Source organism: Linepithema humile, chromosome 3 (assembly GCF_040581485.1).
Source record: "Linepithema humile isolate Giens D197 chromosome 3, Lhum_UNIL_v1.0, whole genome shotgun sequence".
Lineage (NCBI taxonomy): Eukaryota > Metazoa > Arthropoda > Insecta > Hymenoptera > Formicidae > Linepithema > Linepithema humile.
The window spans coordinates 8,513,814-8,527,490 of record NC_090130.1 but is presented as its reverse complement, the minus strand read 5'-3'; the positions used below and the strand labels follow the sequence as shown (position 1 = coordinate 8,527,490).

At 33.5% G+C, this 13,677-nt stretch overlaps 1 protein-coding gene and 1 long non-coding RNA gene across 3 annotated transcripts in view; one reads left to right on the top strand and one right to left on the bottom strand.

Annotated features, from left to right (window-relative positions):
• LOC105676591 (uncharacterized) overlaps window positions 1-13,677 on the top strand; it is a 57,949-nt gene that overhangs the window by 34,958 nt on the left and 9,314 nt on the right. For both annotated transcript variants that reach the window (XR_001101417.2, XR_001101418.2), the window contains exon 4: window positions 7,913-8,808. This is a non-coding gene — a long non-coding RNA (uncharacterized lncRNA). The remainder of the gene's footprint in view (window positions 1-7,912; window positions 8,809-13,677) is intronic.
• The window catches only part of sNPF-R (short neuropeptide F receptor), a 57,972-nt gene continuing 47,064 nt past the window's right edge, over window positions 2,770-13,677 (bottom strand). Inside the window, exon 4 of the mRNA XM_012374612.2 lies at window positions 2,770-3,095. The gene's annotated coding sequence lies outside the window, so the exon portion shown is untranslated. The remainder of the gene's footprint in view (window positions 3,096-13,677) is intronic.

Below are 13,677 nucleotides of genomic sequence, written 5' to 3'. Positions count from 1 at the left end.
CCCGCCCGTCGATGCGGCTCCGCGGCACAAGCACGGCCCATTTTTCATACTGGAACCCCCGTTCGCCTCGTTTGCATTTTCTCCGCAGGAGGAAAGTACAACCTCGTACTTTCGTCACTCGCGCCTCGTAATTTCCATCTCATTTCGCCCACGGCGACGCTTAAATACCCTTCCGCGGCTTGCCTCGACGGATAAATACGACAGATAAGACGGAGAAACGGACATTAGACGGCTGATTTGCGTTCATTCCCGTACGTGTCCGTTAAATTAACCCTCGTCACGGCATGGGAGGGAGTTTTCGGGACGCGGCTTCTTTTACATTTTAAATAGAACTGTGGTCTCCCGAATATGTAATATCGTTGAAACGGAATGTCTCAATATTTTATGAAACAATATTGAGTAGCTCAGCCTCCTTCAGCGTTGTTTTAAATTTAATAATATAGCTTTTCGACATGAACAGATTGTACGTTGTCTTGTTCATCATTTTTAATATTAAAGGATATTGTGATAGCAATTGTCGAGTAACGAACGTGATACAAACTGTTCGAAATGGAATAAGAAATAAGATTTTGCAATTTGTATGAAGCGAATAGTCTTCATTAGTTCCTTCTTGTGGATCGATGCGTACTGTGAAAGGTCAGTTTCCGAACGCTTTCTTCATTAACCATTCGATGCAGGATTAGGTGACTCACAATATGTACCATTAAGGCCACTAAAGCAGAAAGGAATGGCGGTACGTGATCGGAAAAGCAAATTTTTTTTGTTTGCTTTGATAGCAGGCTTGACGAAGAGCCTTTAGGGATATTTAATTCGTTTTTTGTTTCGTCGACACGCGCGTCGCATGCGAATATTATCTTCTGAATAACAAAAAAGCTCCGTTTTGATTTTATAATGAATTAAAAAATGTGAAGAGAGAATTCTTCGCAAAAAGTCGCACGTTCGATTTTTTTAGAAGGCCATCATGTAGCAATATTGACTTTTTTATGATTTCAGTTCCAATTTCATTCTCGTTTATTTTTTTTCGCATTGTAGATAAATATCGCATCCTTGTTTGTTGTTGAAGCACGAAGTGTTGATTTACGGTAATCCGATTTTGTTTTTCATACTGATTTTAACAGAATTAATGGTACAAAACGACTGTAAGCTTTTCTGTTTTTTTATAAGCAAATATTTTACGTTACTAAATATTAAATTGTCAAATAGAGATATTCTAGTGCAGCGAGAGACAGAGTTAATCATTCTAATTTTTTAATTAATTATCATTAATAGAGGAATAATTATTAATGGACATAAATAGGTCGCCACGGCGTGTAAGCTGATACAAATCTTTTATACTATATTTGTGCATGGTTCAAAAAAACTTTTTATTAAAAATAAAAGTTTACAAATAATCTATATAAATAATTAAATCTATATAAAATAATTAATTTATATAAATATTACTAATAATCTATATAAATGAATATATTAAAAGCTGTTGTGTGTAATTGTATATTATATTAATTATTAGAAAATTAGTTGCATATTATCTGAACATATTAAAAGTATTGTGCAAAAAGTTACTATATAAATCGTATATTTTCTTTAATAAAAAGAAATTTTTAAGCCGAGCGATTTGATTGTGATAAAGGATCCGATCTGTGTAATTATAGCACTGATTGTGAGAATATATTACCTGAATGAGCGAACGCACTTCCATCTTGGTTTTAGGTTTCTCAAAGTATACTGATCTCGTTGCTGAGGGTGGTTTCGTTCCTTTGGGACAGTAGCTCAATTTTAGCTCTTATGACAAAGAGACTGATGCAGCTGGATTCTCTGTTGACAGACGTGTGATCTATGAGAGTCTAATATGTCATGCGCCTCTCTTTCTCCAACACGCTTATGTCGATGAAGTAATTTTTAATTAGTCAGAAATTTTTTCGAAATCTATTTACTTCTTTAAACATTTTTTTTCTACATTGAGATATTTGTTCTGTTTTGACGCAGTTTTTATATATATATCTTTAGCTGAATTTGTGATATCCATTTTGATCTAAATTGATGTTATTATTATTTATTATCGTCGGATGGAACCAATAAGACCAACATCGTGATCGTAAATGAGAGGAAACTTCGGAAATAAGTTTCGAAGTTGGTCGAATTAGAGATAATGAAAAAGTTGTGATAGTTGGATTGATGGGTTTTAATTGATGCGTTCGACGTGTTGCGTCGCACCTGTCATCGTGCTATACTACTGTCTATATTGTATCGATGAAGCAATGAAATAACATTTATATTTAAATCTTGTTCTATGAAAAAAACTAAAAATAAACATATATATTGCAGCATGTGCATAAATCTCGTGTTTGTTCGAAAATATTTTTAAATTTTATATGAATGAATAGATATAAAAAATAATTATTATAAAAATTGTATAATACGAGAGGAAATAACATCACACGATACAAAAGCGGATAAATAAAAATTTTCTTCAAAGCTACATAGAAAGAGTGCGGCCAAATGTCCGTAGGCAATGTGCCCCAATTTTTTTGCGTTTGATTTTGTACTGAAACGTGGTATCAGAAGGCTACATTTTAAAACTTACATATTTGCAATCAGCTTTCTTCCGATACCACGCTTGAGTACAAAATCGAATAGAAAAAATTTTTTTAATTTACAAAATAATTGTTTTATTTCTGGAGTAATAAATTAAAAATGATAATGAAACATTAAGTGGCATTTTAAAGATTTCATTGACATTTTAAAGATTTCCACAATGAGACAAGAGTGTATTACAGATGCGTCGTTTATTACGATTGAATGTAAATACATATATCGTGAACAGGCCATTGATGAAGACGCATTTATAATATCCGCATTTTTATATTTTCGAGCCTAGCGCTCACAGCTTGATGCATGCATGCTCTTATTACTAATGCTTATCTAATGCTATTCTTAATTACATCACAGTTTACAAATACGCGCAACGTATATAATACAGAATTCGCGATAAACGCATTATTCTTGCAAGCATTCTTTTTACATATTTTGATTTATTTTGACCACAATAATGGAAGCAGGATGGCGTTTTCCACCCCATTAGATGACTGGATCTTCTGAAAAATGAAAGCAAAAAATTTTTATTTTGTTAGCGAAGTATAATATAAAACAGATAATATTAGTATGGAAATGGTACATTTATTTTATTGTTATTTATTAAAGTCTTTCATATTATTCATGCGCATTTATATATAATTTTGTTTAATTTAATGCTATCAAAAAACATAGAATTTTATATTAAGATATAAATTAAATTAAATAACATTCTTAAATATTAAAAGTTATAATAAATTTCCAGCATATTTTATAACAATTAGCCATTTTTATCCAAGCTTTGTACAAAAATTTATAATTTTTTTGAATTGTTAAACGTTGTTTTATTTAATTTATTAAAAGATTATTAAAAAAATTTATTTAAAAATTAAAACGTTTTGTGCTTTTGGTTATAAGCGTTATTTTTTTATAAAAGCAGAAATTTATTTAGAAAAATTTTACAAATAATTTCAAAATAATGTTTGATAAATGATAGTAATTAAAATAGTAATAAAAAAATCACTATTAAATTTTTTTTTTTTTTTTTATATTAATTACAATCTCTATCGTATATTTTACACAATACATTTCACAATTTAAAATATCTCGCAAAGATATTAAACTGCTCGAGATACAATCTTTCGATCGTCCGTGAAGTGAATTTTTGTTTGGCACTGTGGGAAATTTGTTTAACCGCTCATATTCGTAGAAAAATAAAGTATTCCTACGTCAGAATAAAGGTATGACATTGATTAATCGGTGAGCGGCGCAGATGCATTTAACCCCTTTGCTTCAGAGAAGTTTGATCGAGGCAAGCTAGCAATGCGCTGAATATTAACGCGCATTGATTTCGTTCTCCGCATCCACTTTAGGGAGCACTTTATGCATCGCTTGCAATCTACATTAATGCGTTTTATTACGTGCGAGATAACAAAAATTGTGATGAAATTTGTTCTAATTACATGCGGATTATTTAGACTAATTTTTCAACATTTTCAGTTTTACAATATACGCTGCTTCATCCCTATTATTACCTCGTTATCACTAAAGAATTTATTACTCCAACACATATATTTTCATGATTTTATGAGTGTATGCATGGTGTCGGAAAGTGTGATGAATTATGCATTTATTCTAAATGGAATAGCATATCGTATTATTTGAAGCTTCTGACTGCCATAATTAAATTTACTTTATAATAGTAACATGATTTATGATACGTACAAAAGAGAATTTTAAAAGTCGAGTAGAATAAATCCATAATTTATAAAATTCACGTGTTAGCTTTAAAGTCTCATAAAGAGACACTTCCGAAAAGAAAATCTAATTATACAATCAAAGGATTGTGTCCGTCCGTGATTTGTCAGGCGTTTAAATAAACCGAGCAAAGGATTATCTCAGTGGAGAAATCACAATAGTGCAATTGTAAATGTCAAGTTTCGCGTTTCCATCCTTTGACGGAGCACGGAAGAGATGCACACACTCTACTGGTCACTACATGTTAAACTCAGCAGTTGCTTTGAGAAGGTGTTAACGCAAAGCACAAACGGACAAGTCGTCGGTCAGGTCGTCGATTGCAATGGTCAAAGACGTGAATGCAATTTCTCAGATGTTAGTGTTTCGGTACGGAATAATGGTCGGTCTGTGCGGTGGTTTGTCGATTCGCTCGCGCAGCACTTCGTCATTCTCTACCGCGCAACTGAAATACGTGAAACTATGTTACGCTTCTGGCAGTTTACTGAGCACTTCTCATTTTTCAATTTCTGCATCGTTCCGTTTCATACGCGCCTCTTTGCACCGAGAGCGTTGTGTTATCTCAACCGAGGTTTGTTTTATCATTTGTATGAGATCGGAGTTTACATTAGAATATTCGTAAAAATTGAAATTTCTCTTTTAGTTTTTCAAATAATTTGTACGTAATTCATAAACGTTAATTTAACATATTTTATTAATGGCCATATTTTAACAGAATTTGATTTGATAAATGCAGGGTATTTCGGGAGGAAAGGGAAATATTTTGAGGATGTGTTCAGAAGGTCAAAACAAGAAAAATAAACCAATATGTTTAGGTCCGAATTCTCAGCCATCAGAGATAATTAGATCTAAAGTTTCAAAATTGATTTTGTTATTTAATAATTTGAAATAAAAAGATTGCACAAAATTTATTACCAAATAGATAACAAAATTTATCAATTATTTTATTTTTATTTTATTTTATTTATTTATTTATTTATTTATTTTTTTGAGAATTCGGACCTGAACATATTGGTTTATTTTTCTTGTTTTGACCTTCTGAATGCATCCTCAAAATATTTCCCTTTCCTCCCGAAACACGCTGTACAGTTTGGACCCCATAAAATGGAATATGCCAAGAATATAAATATGGCTCTTAAACATTTTTGAGGAAAGGAATTTATTTCGCTGTGTAAATATTTAATTTCTCGCTTCTAAAAAGCTTCTAAAAATAACACATTCTAAAAGCACATTCTTGTATATTCGATGCAATATATGTGTTCAATATGGAACGGCCAGAATACATATTGCAAATGTTGGTGTATTGCCGTCAATGTTAGATGGCGAATGCAATATGCGAAGTTTATTGAACGCGTTGTTTGATTATCATATTGAATTCGTCGAAGATAGGCAAATGATCAACATCTACACTATGAATTGTAGACTGTTGATCTTGCGGCCAAGTAATCCAAGGAAACCGCGACATGATTATACAGTGTTTATACGGCGGTTAATCTAAAGCTTGTTCAATATTTGTCATATATTAATGTCCGACATTTCAAGATTGCGGAAAGAACTTTAAATTATATTTATTTTGTTTTGCAATCTTTTTTATATATATAATTACAACTTTAAAGCTATCACACAGTTTAATTATTTGCTACTCTCTATATTGTAACGCAAATTGGCACGTAACATCAGATACAGCAGCACGAGCAGTATTAACTTCAATACTTTAATTTTAGCCTTCAGAAATGTAGTTCAACACTTAATCAAATGTTAAGTTTGTTAGATATTTTTAGGTATTATTATATATATAGATATTATATTTTTAGATATGCGTAGGATACTTGCGATAAAATTATTTTTCGCAAATTGATTTTCCCACGTATCTCTCTCTCTCTCTCTTTTTTTCTATCCTGAAAATCTTGGAATTAGTACAGCTAATATATCATATACTCTGATAGACTTTGATTTACTTTGAAGTATTTTGACGATTATTATTGATGATATTTTTCGTCCACGCGTATTTTGTGTCTTTAATTTTTTAGCAATTATTTTCGTCAATTATGACAAAAGTGTTACAATTTAGATATTGGGATATAAATTCTGCGTTTTATTTATCGTTGCTTGGATATATTTTTGATTATTTGATATTATAACAAAGGTGTATATTTAGAAAGGGATTAATAAATTACAATAATTCCGAGCTCGTAGAGCTCTTGGAAATTTCTTAGAATTCTCTTACACTCTGGTCGTCCACGCATCGTTCGCAAATTCGGATTCTAAGCATTTACGGGACGTATAGAAGATTGTTTGTGTACCTTCAGCGAATTGGTTTAAACCTCCGTGAAAACGCGCGGAACGCTGGTAGTTCATGGGACGTGCGCATAAAAACTTGATTGCCGCGGAACTGCATTCATCTATCGGGCACTGAAATATGACTTCCTGGTGGTTAATTCTGTACCACTATTTTGAGAGAGAGTGCACGTGCTCGAGCATAGTAAAACCGGGAAAACACCGGACCCTGTTAGCGTCGGTTTTTCACGTCGTCGTAATGTCATCGATAAATTAAGGCTCTCCTTTAACGAGAACATCGATCGTGTGCATTATCTTCGAAAATTAATTGCGACACACAATTGAGCACTTCTCGTGACATGTGCAGAAACGCTGATTGATATTCTTTGCGCGCATTGTTGCTTCTGTTTTCATTTAAATAATTGATGAACGCCTATTTAAAATAGTTCGCACGTTGTTTCGACGTGTCCTATAATTTTTTCTTCGTAATTTCGCATGCACGATGCAATTGCGATTTGTTCCGTGTTCAAGATATGTCAGCAAGAGTTTTATAATATAGAATATGTAATATTGTATATGTAAATCTTTTTTTAACATGCATATTTGTGTGCTTATAAAACGAGTTGCATTCGTCACGCATAGTGAATCAGAAAAATTTTGTTGATGAAAGGGCGAGAGTTTCTGCATATTTCTAGTGTATCATAAATATTTATAAATTTTTCAGTTTTATGTATTTGTGCTTAATATTATGGTGGCGTATTGATTAAAAGTATTTCTGTAGTTTAACAAAGTAAAGTGTAATATTAAAGTACAGTTTAATAAATTCTTAAAATAAAAATTAAATTACAAAGAAATTGGTTAACAATGAGATTTTATATGTTCTTCAACGATAACAAATGAGCAAGTTTCATATATTTTTGATTTAATTTATTAATCGATATCTTTCAAACAATTTAAATTGTATTATCAAGTTAATTAAGTACGATTTAACGCGCGATTTGATCTAATTATATCCTCATTGTTGATGAAATTTTGATAGAATATTATGTGTACACGTAAATTTATAATAAATTAAAATATATCGGGGCTATTTCGATCAAGGGACTAAGATTGATAAAATATTTTTTATTAGATTGATAAATTGAAATGATCGGAATAACCCGGATGTATCTTAATTAATTAAAAATTCAAGGAATGGAATTCTATTTATTTTATTATAAAAGTATCATTACAAAACTATCGAAATATTAAGCTTATTATTTTGAACGTTATTATTACAATGTGAATGTATTATATTTTTGTTTTGCAGATGAACTTCGGCATTATGGATCGTCATATTTTTTTTTATCTAATTCCTGTCGTTATATAATAAAATACGTGTCGCGAATGCGTCGGGAGTGCCGTCATAGTTTCGCGCGAGTTTAAAACAGTGAGTTTTAACAAATCGTATGGACGAACGCACTTCCAACGAATATAGTAATAAATTTTGGAACACGATAGCATTTTTTTTTTACTTTCGACTCGAAGAGGACAAAGTTTCGATGATTATCTTAGAATCATTATCTTAGGACTGTCACAAATGGGCTCTTTTCAGCTGTTTATTACACGTCTATCAGTCATAGTTCACTCCAAAGCGGATAAGTCGGGTTACCTTAAAGCACGAGGAAAAATCGGACTCAGTCAGATAAGTTGTTTTTTTTTGTTGATATCCGAGACATTAGGGACGGATAATCTAGACAAATATCTTCTCTCTCGTCAGACGTTCACTGGCCGCATGATTTTTTTTAATCTTACAGTTTAGTCAACAGTAACGTGACTGTTCAGACCGATGTTAACATTAGTTACGCAGGTTTTTCTTATTGCTGTGCCGAGGAACCTTATTCGTGTCGACCCTGCGGGTCCTATTTCAGATCCTACGGATCCGTTTTCTTCGGGCTTACCTTTTTACTCTCTGTTTTGTGACAGCGGTATCCCAATTTGGCAAGTGCGATCGTCCGAACGAAATTTGCGAGTAACGTCGCATCATAAATTATTCAGCTCGCGATATTGGATATCGGTGGTGTCGTTTAAAGCGCCACGTGTAATCGTATTGTGTTAATTATGTCTTCGCTAAAAGTTTATGTGTGTGTGTGCCATGAAGAAGCGGAATTACTGAGGAGCGGAAACGGCTGGGTGGCCATCAGGCGACAGCGCAGCAACATTGCGGTGAGTAATTTATCACAAGAAATGCAGACTTTTTAATATGTATTTTAAAGATGATGGAGGGGTTAATTTAATATGCGGAGCTGTTTTACATAGAAAATTCCAAGACTAAGTATACATCAGCAGTTGCGTGGGCACAAACACATTTTTAATAAGATTTCCTCCGAGTAGATACGCGGTATCAAATATCATTTAACGTCTTCTAAATTTTGTATCTCATTTGAATATAATATGCTTCATATTTTTTGATGGATTATAAAAATTAGATTAGAAAATCCAAACAGTGCAAATTCCAAAAATAGTTTATAGACTTTTATATTCATTTTGTCCTTCATTTTTATATTTTGCGCTAATTATATATTTTATCATACTTATTTCTAACAATATAAAATTATTTTTATCTTAAAACATTTTATATAACTACATAATTGCGATATATTTTTTGTTCCATGAAATTTTTACAAAATTGACATTGATTGCTTATACTGCTTGGCACTTCTAATTTACGATAAGTAAATGATAAAAGACATAATGTGATCCTAGAGTGGAATGTAGGGTGATAAGGAACGATTCAGGTCAATCGGTTGAAAAGACACGGCGATGCTTAAAGAAACAACTTTTCTGGTTTTTGCGATAGTGGATGTAATACAAACAATCCGTTCTTATCTACAAGAATATACAAGTACCTTATCTCGGTACTTGCCAAAACTCAGGAGTTTCGTTCCAACATCACAGTACATTAAACTTATCATTTCTGCCTCTTATCGAGGAAGCCAAGGCGAGTGCTTTGTCATTTGTTCGATATCGATTCCGTAATATAAGAAGCAAATAAGGAAGAAAAACGAGCGTTCATGAACATAAATCGTCATCCTTAACGCCTGTCAAATCGTCTCTTATACACATTCCTGTATCTTTCTTTCATTCTGCATGAAAGAATAAATGTTGCATACGCTTGACTTGAAAAAGGAAAATAATATTTATTTTAATTAAAATAATATTGTAAAGTGTGGTTCTTTAAACGATATAGAGAGCAGTAAGAAACGTAGTTACACGAAAGAACTATTAATTTTATTAATTAATATACACAAAATACGTTTTGACCATAATTTCGGGCCCTCTTCAATTTAATAGGATGTAACATCCTATTAAATTGAAGAGGCTCCTTGAAATTGTGGCCGAAACGTATTGACATATTAATTTATAATAATTAATAGTTATTAGTTCTTACGCTTCGATAATTGCATGATTTTTACAATTAGCACTGTTTCTTTCTACATTATTATTGATTAAAATATATATTTTTTGCGATGGATAAAAACAACCCATTTGTTTAGTCATAAAAATATATTTTTTAATACACAAATGATTGATTTGAATTATTTAATAATTTAATATAAAATAATTTCAAAGACAAAATGTAAATGTATTCTAATGTTTTTTTTTTTTTCAAAAATAACAAAGGTGTTTTAATTTCTTCAAATTGCGTTTAGTAAAAATATGATCATTCTGAGGCTAATTATTTTTTAAAAGTTTTTATGCGCATCGTAAAAAGGATTTAAAGATACAAAGAAAAAGGACGGTTGATATTTTAACTGTCGCCGCGGTCGCAAGATTTCTGTGAATAGCGTGAATGCTGCGACATTAATATCGCACGGAAATGAAGCAAAAACCATATATCCTTGACATACTTTATTAATATACCTAAAAGACTACTGTTTTATTCGCATGCAAATAGCAGCATTTACTCCAAAAGATTACATTGTGTGATTTAAGGATGACATTTTTAAATCGTCCCTTTTATTCTTGCATGGCATTGAATTTGGCATTGAATCTTATACTTAAAGACATCGATCCAGTGCCGGTTTTAGAATCAGTTCGCCCCTAGGCAATATTTCAGGGCGTCCCTTGCATTTTTTAATTTTTAAGATGGGAAGGTATCAAATAAGTGAAAATCATGTTAAATTTTTTAAATTTCTATTCACTTCGTAAACAAAAAACAAGAGCAAAGAAATAAAATATGAAAAACATAAAATATAAGTTCAAATCAATAAAATAATATTAAATTAATATATATTAAAAGGCATCTCGAGCCATCGCTGGATGCTAGTGCGAAAATTATTAATGTTTTCATATAGAAACTTAATTTGTCCACTGGAGACATTATTAAAGTGCACACTGATCTCGGATTCGAGATACTAGAAAGCGTACGAAAATTACATACATCGATCTTATCTTCAATTTGGAAATTATTTTTACTTTACTTTCAACATGTGTTTTTTTCGACGGTTTTTGTAAAAACTGTTTGATCAATTCCCACATAAAGAAAACTTGTTTCATTTCGCAATGGCTTTATATCGTTCATTGTTTTTAGCAACGGGTGGGGCGTCCCCTTCTCTCGTGGCGCCCCTAGGCTATTGCCCATGATGCCTAGTGGTAGAACCGGCACTGCATCGATCCGATCGTTTTTCTCCTCTCGCTACAGTTTTCTCGCATAATTTATTCCAACGGGAGCAGCTGCGATATATGAGTCGATTCATGCGAAATCGCGAGCCCACGTTTCAGGTTCCATAACTTTTTATATTCTCGTAGATTGCTCACCCGAGTCATCGGTGCGTTTTCATTAGAGGGTCGCAAGCAAAATAAAGTGACGATGTCGGTTTACAAACGTGAAATTATTGTAAATTGTTTAGGCGATTATACGCGGTCGAATCTCAAAGCACGTGGATCAGTATTTTTGACAGAAATAAAAGATTTTCATTATTATACATTCGTTAATTCGATATTTATTTTATTACATTAATGGAAAATATCGGGGGATGCATTATTATTTTTTTAAATCTCAATTGCTATGCTTAAATTTAGTAAATGTGATGAAAGAGCTCAATTTGGCCGCAGCAAATATACGGCGCAATAATCTAAATTAATGGATTAACAAACAACATGAATTTTACTCGATTACTAAAGTACCTAACAATATTCCGCGCAAATGCAATAATCTACGTGGATAACGATTTTTCAGACAAATTTTATAAAACTTTCCGAGGAATATTTATTAAGAATTGATCCTGTGTCGCATTTATCGTGACAGTGAAACTAATCGCTCGTTTGCGTTTAAACTCTTTGCGAGACTCGAGGGCAGAGGGCTACGTGCAAACGACTCGGTTCTTCGTGCCTTCCCGACGTGGTCAGCGGTAATGTCGATTGCGACGTGGCACGAGAGATATCTGTTTTTTTTTTTTTACCGCGGCTTTTTTCGTCGCGCGATAAAAGAACGCGCGCGCGTCTGGTCGAGACGGTAAAGCGAGACGAATAATCGTACGTTTCCATCACGGCGCCGTCGTCAAACGGTTGAGTGCCCAAGAGGGTGGTATGCATGAATATCTCTCTCTCTTTCTCTCTCTCTCTCTCTCTCTCTCTCTCTCCTTCTCTCTCTCTTTTTCTTGGCTCTCAGAAGCTGGCATAGTCGCGGTTCAATTTGTCAGTAATACTTGATTCGTTCAGGCTGCGTTTTACGGGAAGGAAAAAAAAACTCTTCTTCCGCGGCGAAAAAGAAAATCTCGAGGATGTTTAATGTATGAATAAAAAAGAAGCGGTGACGACTGCCAAACGCGCTTTTTATTTCGTCCCGCCACGGTGAATTTTGAAATTGCGTTATCCTTCGAGAGGAGAGAAGAAGAGGGAAAACTTCTCGAGGATTGTTGTCGCACGCGTATCGAACGGGAAGCGCGCTGCAAAGGATATTCTCTCTTATCGGATCCTGTCTCTTATCCCTGTTTTCGTCGTATTGCAAACAGATTGCCACGTACACTTTCCGTACTTCCTGTCAAATAGAATCTCGAGATTGCACTACATTGAGGGGAGGGGCGGCGGGAAAGGGAGAAGTTACGCAAGCAAACTCCGTAATGCCGCTCGGCAAATAATGCCGTGCTATTAATATCAGGTACCGCGGGTGGAAGAAAATGGAGCGATAACAGGAAAATAGGGAGTGCAAAATAGAGAATCAAATATGTAATTTAAAGCCCCGACGGGTAATTAGTCGCGGAATTCTACTTGCATTTTTATACGCCGCGATACGCCCTGTCCCCGATTCTTCTAACGTTTTCGCACGCACACGCGCAGGTGCGTACAATTACAAATGGAATTGTACTACAAGTTTCGCGTTATTCCGATCGCGTTTGTTTTGTCTGTTCTGCTGCTTACGTGTATGCTAGATTGCGCGAGCTGCGTTTGTACGTGCATTATCTTAACGTCGCGATATATGGTATATTCCCACCCTCAGCTCGTATTCATCGTCGTACTTCCCTGAGATAGCAGCACATTACAGCAGAATTGCGCGCTCATAATAATAATGGACGCTCCAGCTACGTTACACGTTGCAAATTAGATTATTTTTTTTGGAACGCCCGGGCGGAGGATTTTGCGGAATTTACACGAGCGATATTAATTACATTTAATCTCTCATGAAAAATGCACTATCTACATACCGAAACTCCCCGCAATAATGAACGGTATAGGAAGCAGAAGTGTTATTGTTTCTTTACTGCGGAGCTCGAAGCGCACAGAAAAGAAACTGCTCTGTCTTAATAAAAGATTTGACGCATGACAAATAAAAAATTAAATTGGATTTACGTTGCTTTCACTCGAGCAGAATAAATCGCAAAAGTAAACCGACTGAAAGACTTTCTACTGAAAGTCTTATTAAAAATTGAAAATTAAAGACTAAGGAATTACTTCTTACAAAATTTACAGAAAGAAACTTTTAAAGTATCAAAATTTTTAAGGTTACAGTGCATCAATCCTATTTCATTCTTTTGTTATCAAATTTTTTTGTGCAAATCGGAATAAATTTACACACGCTGATAATTTCTTGTT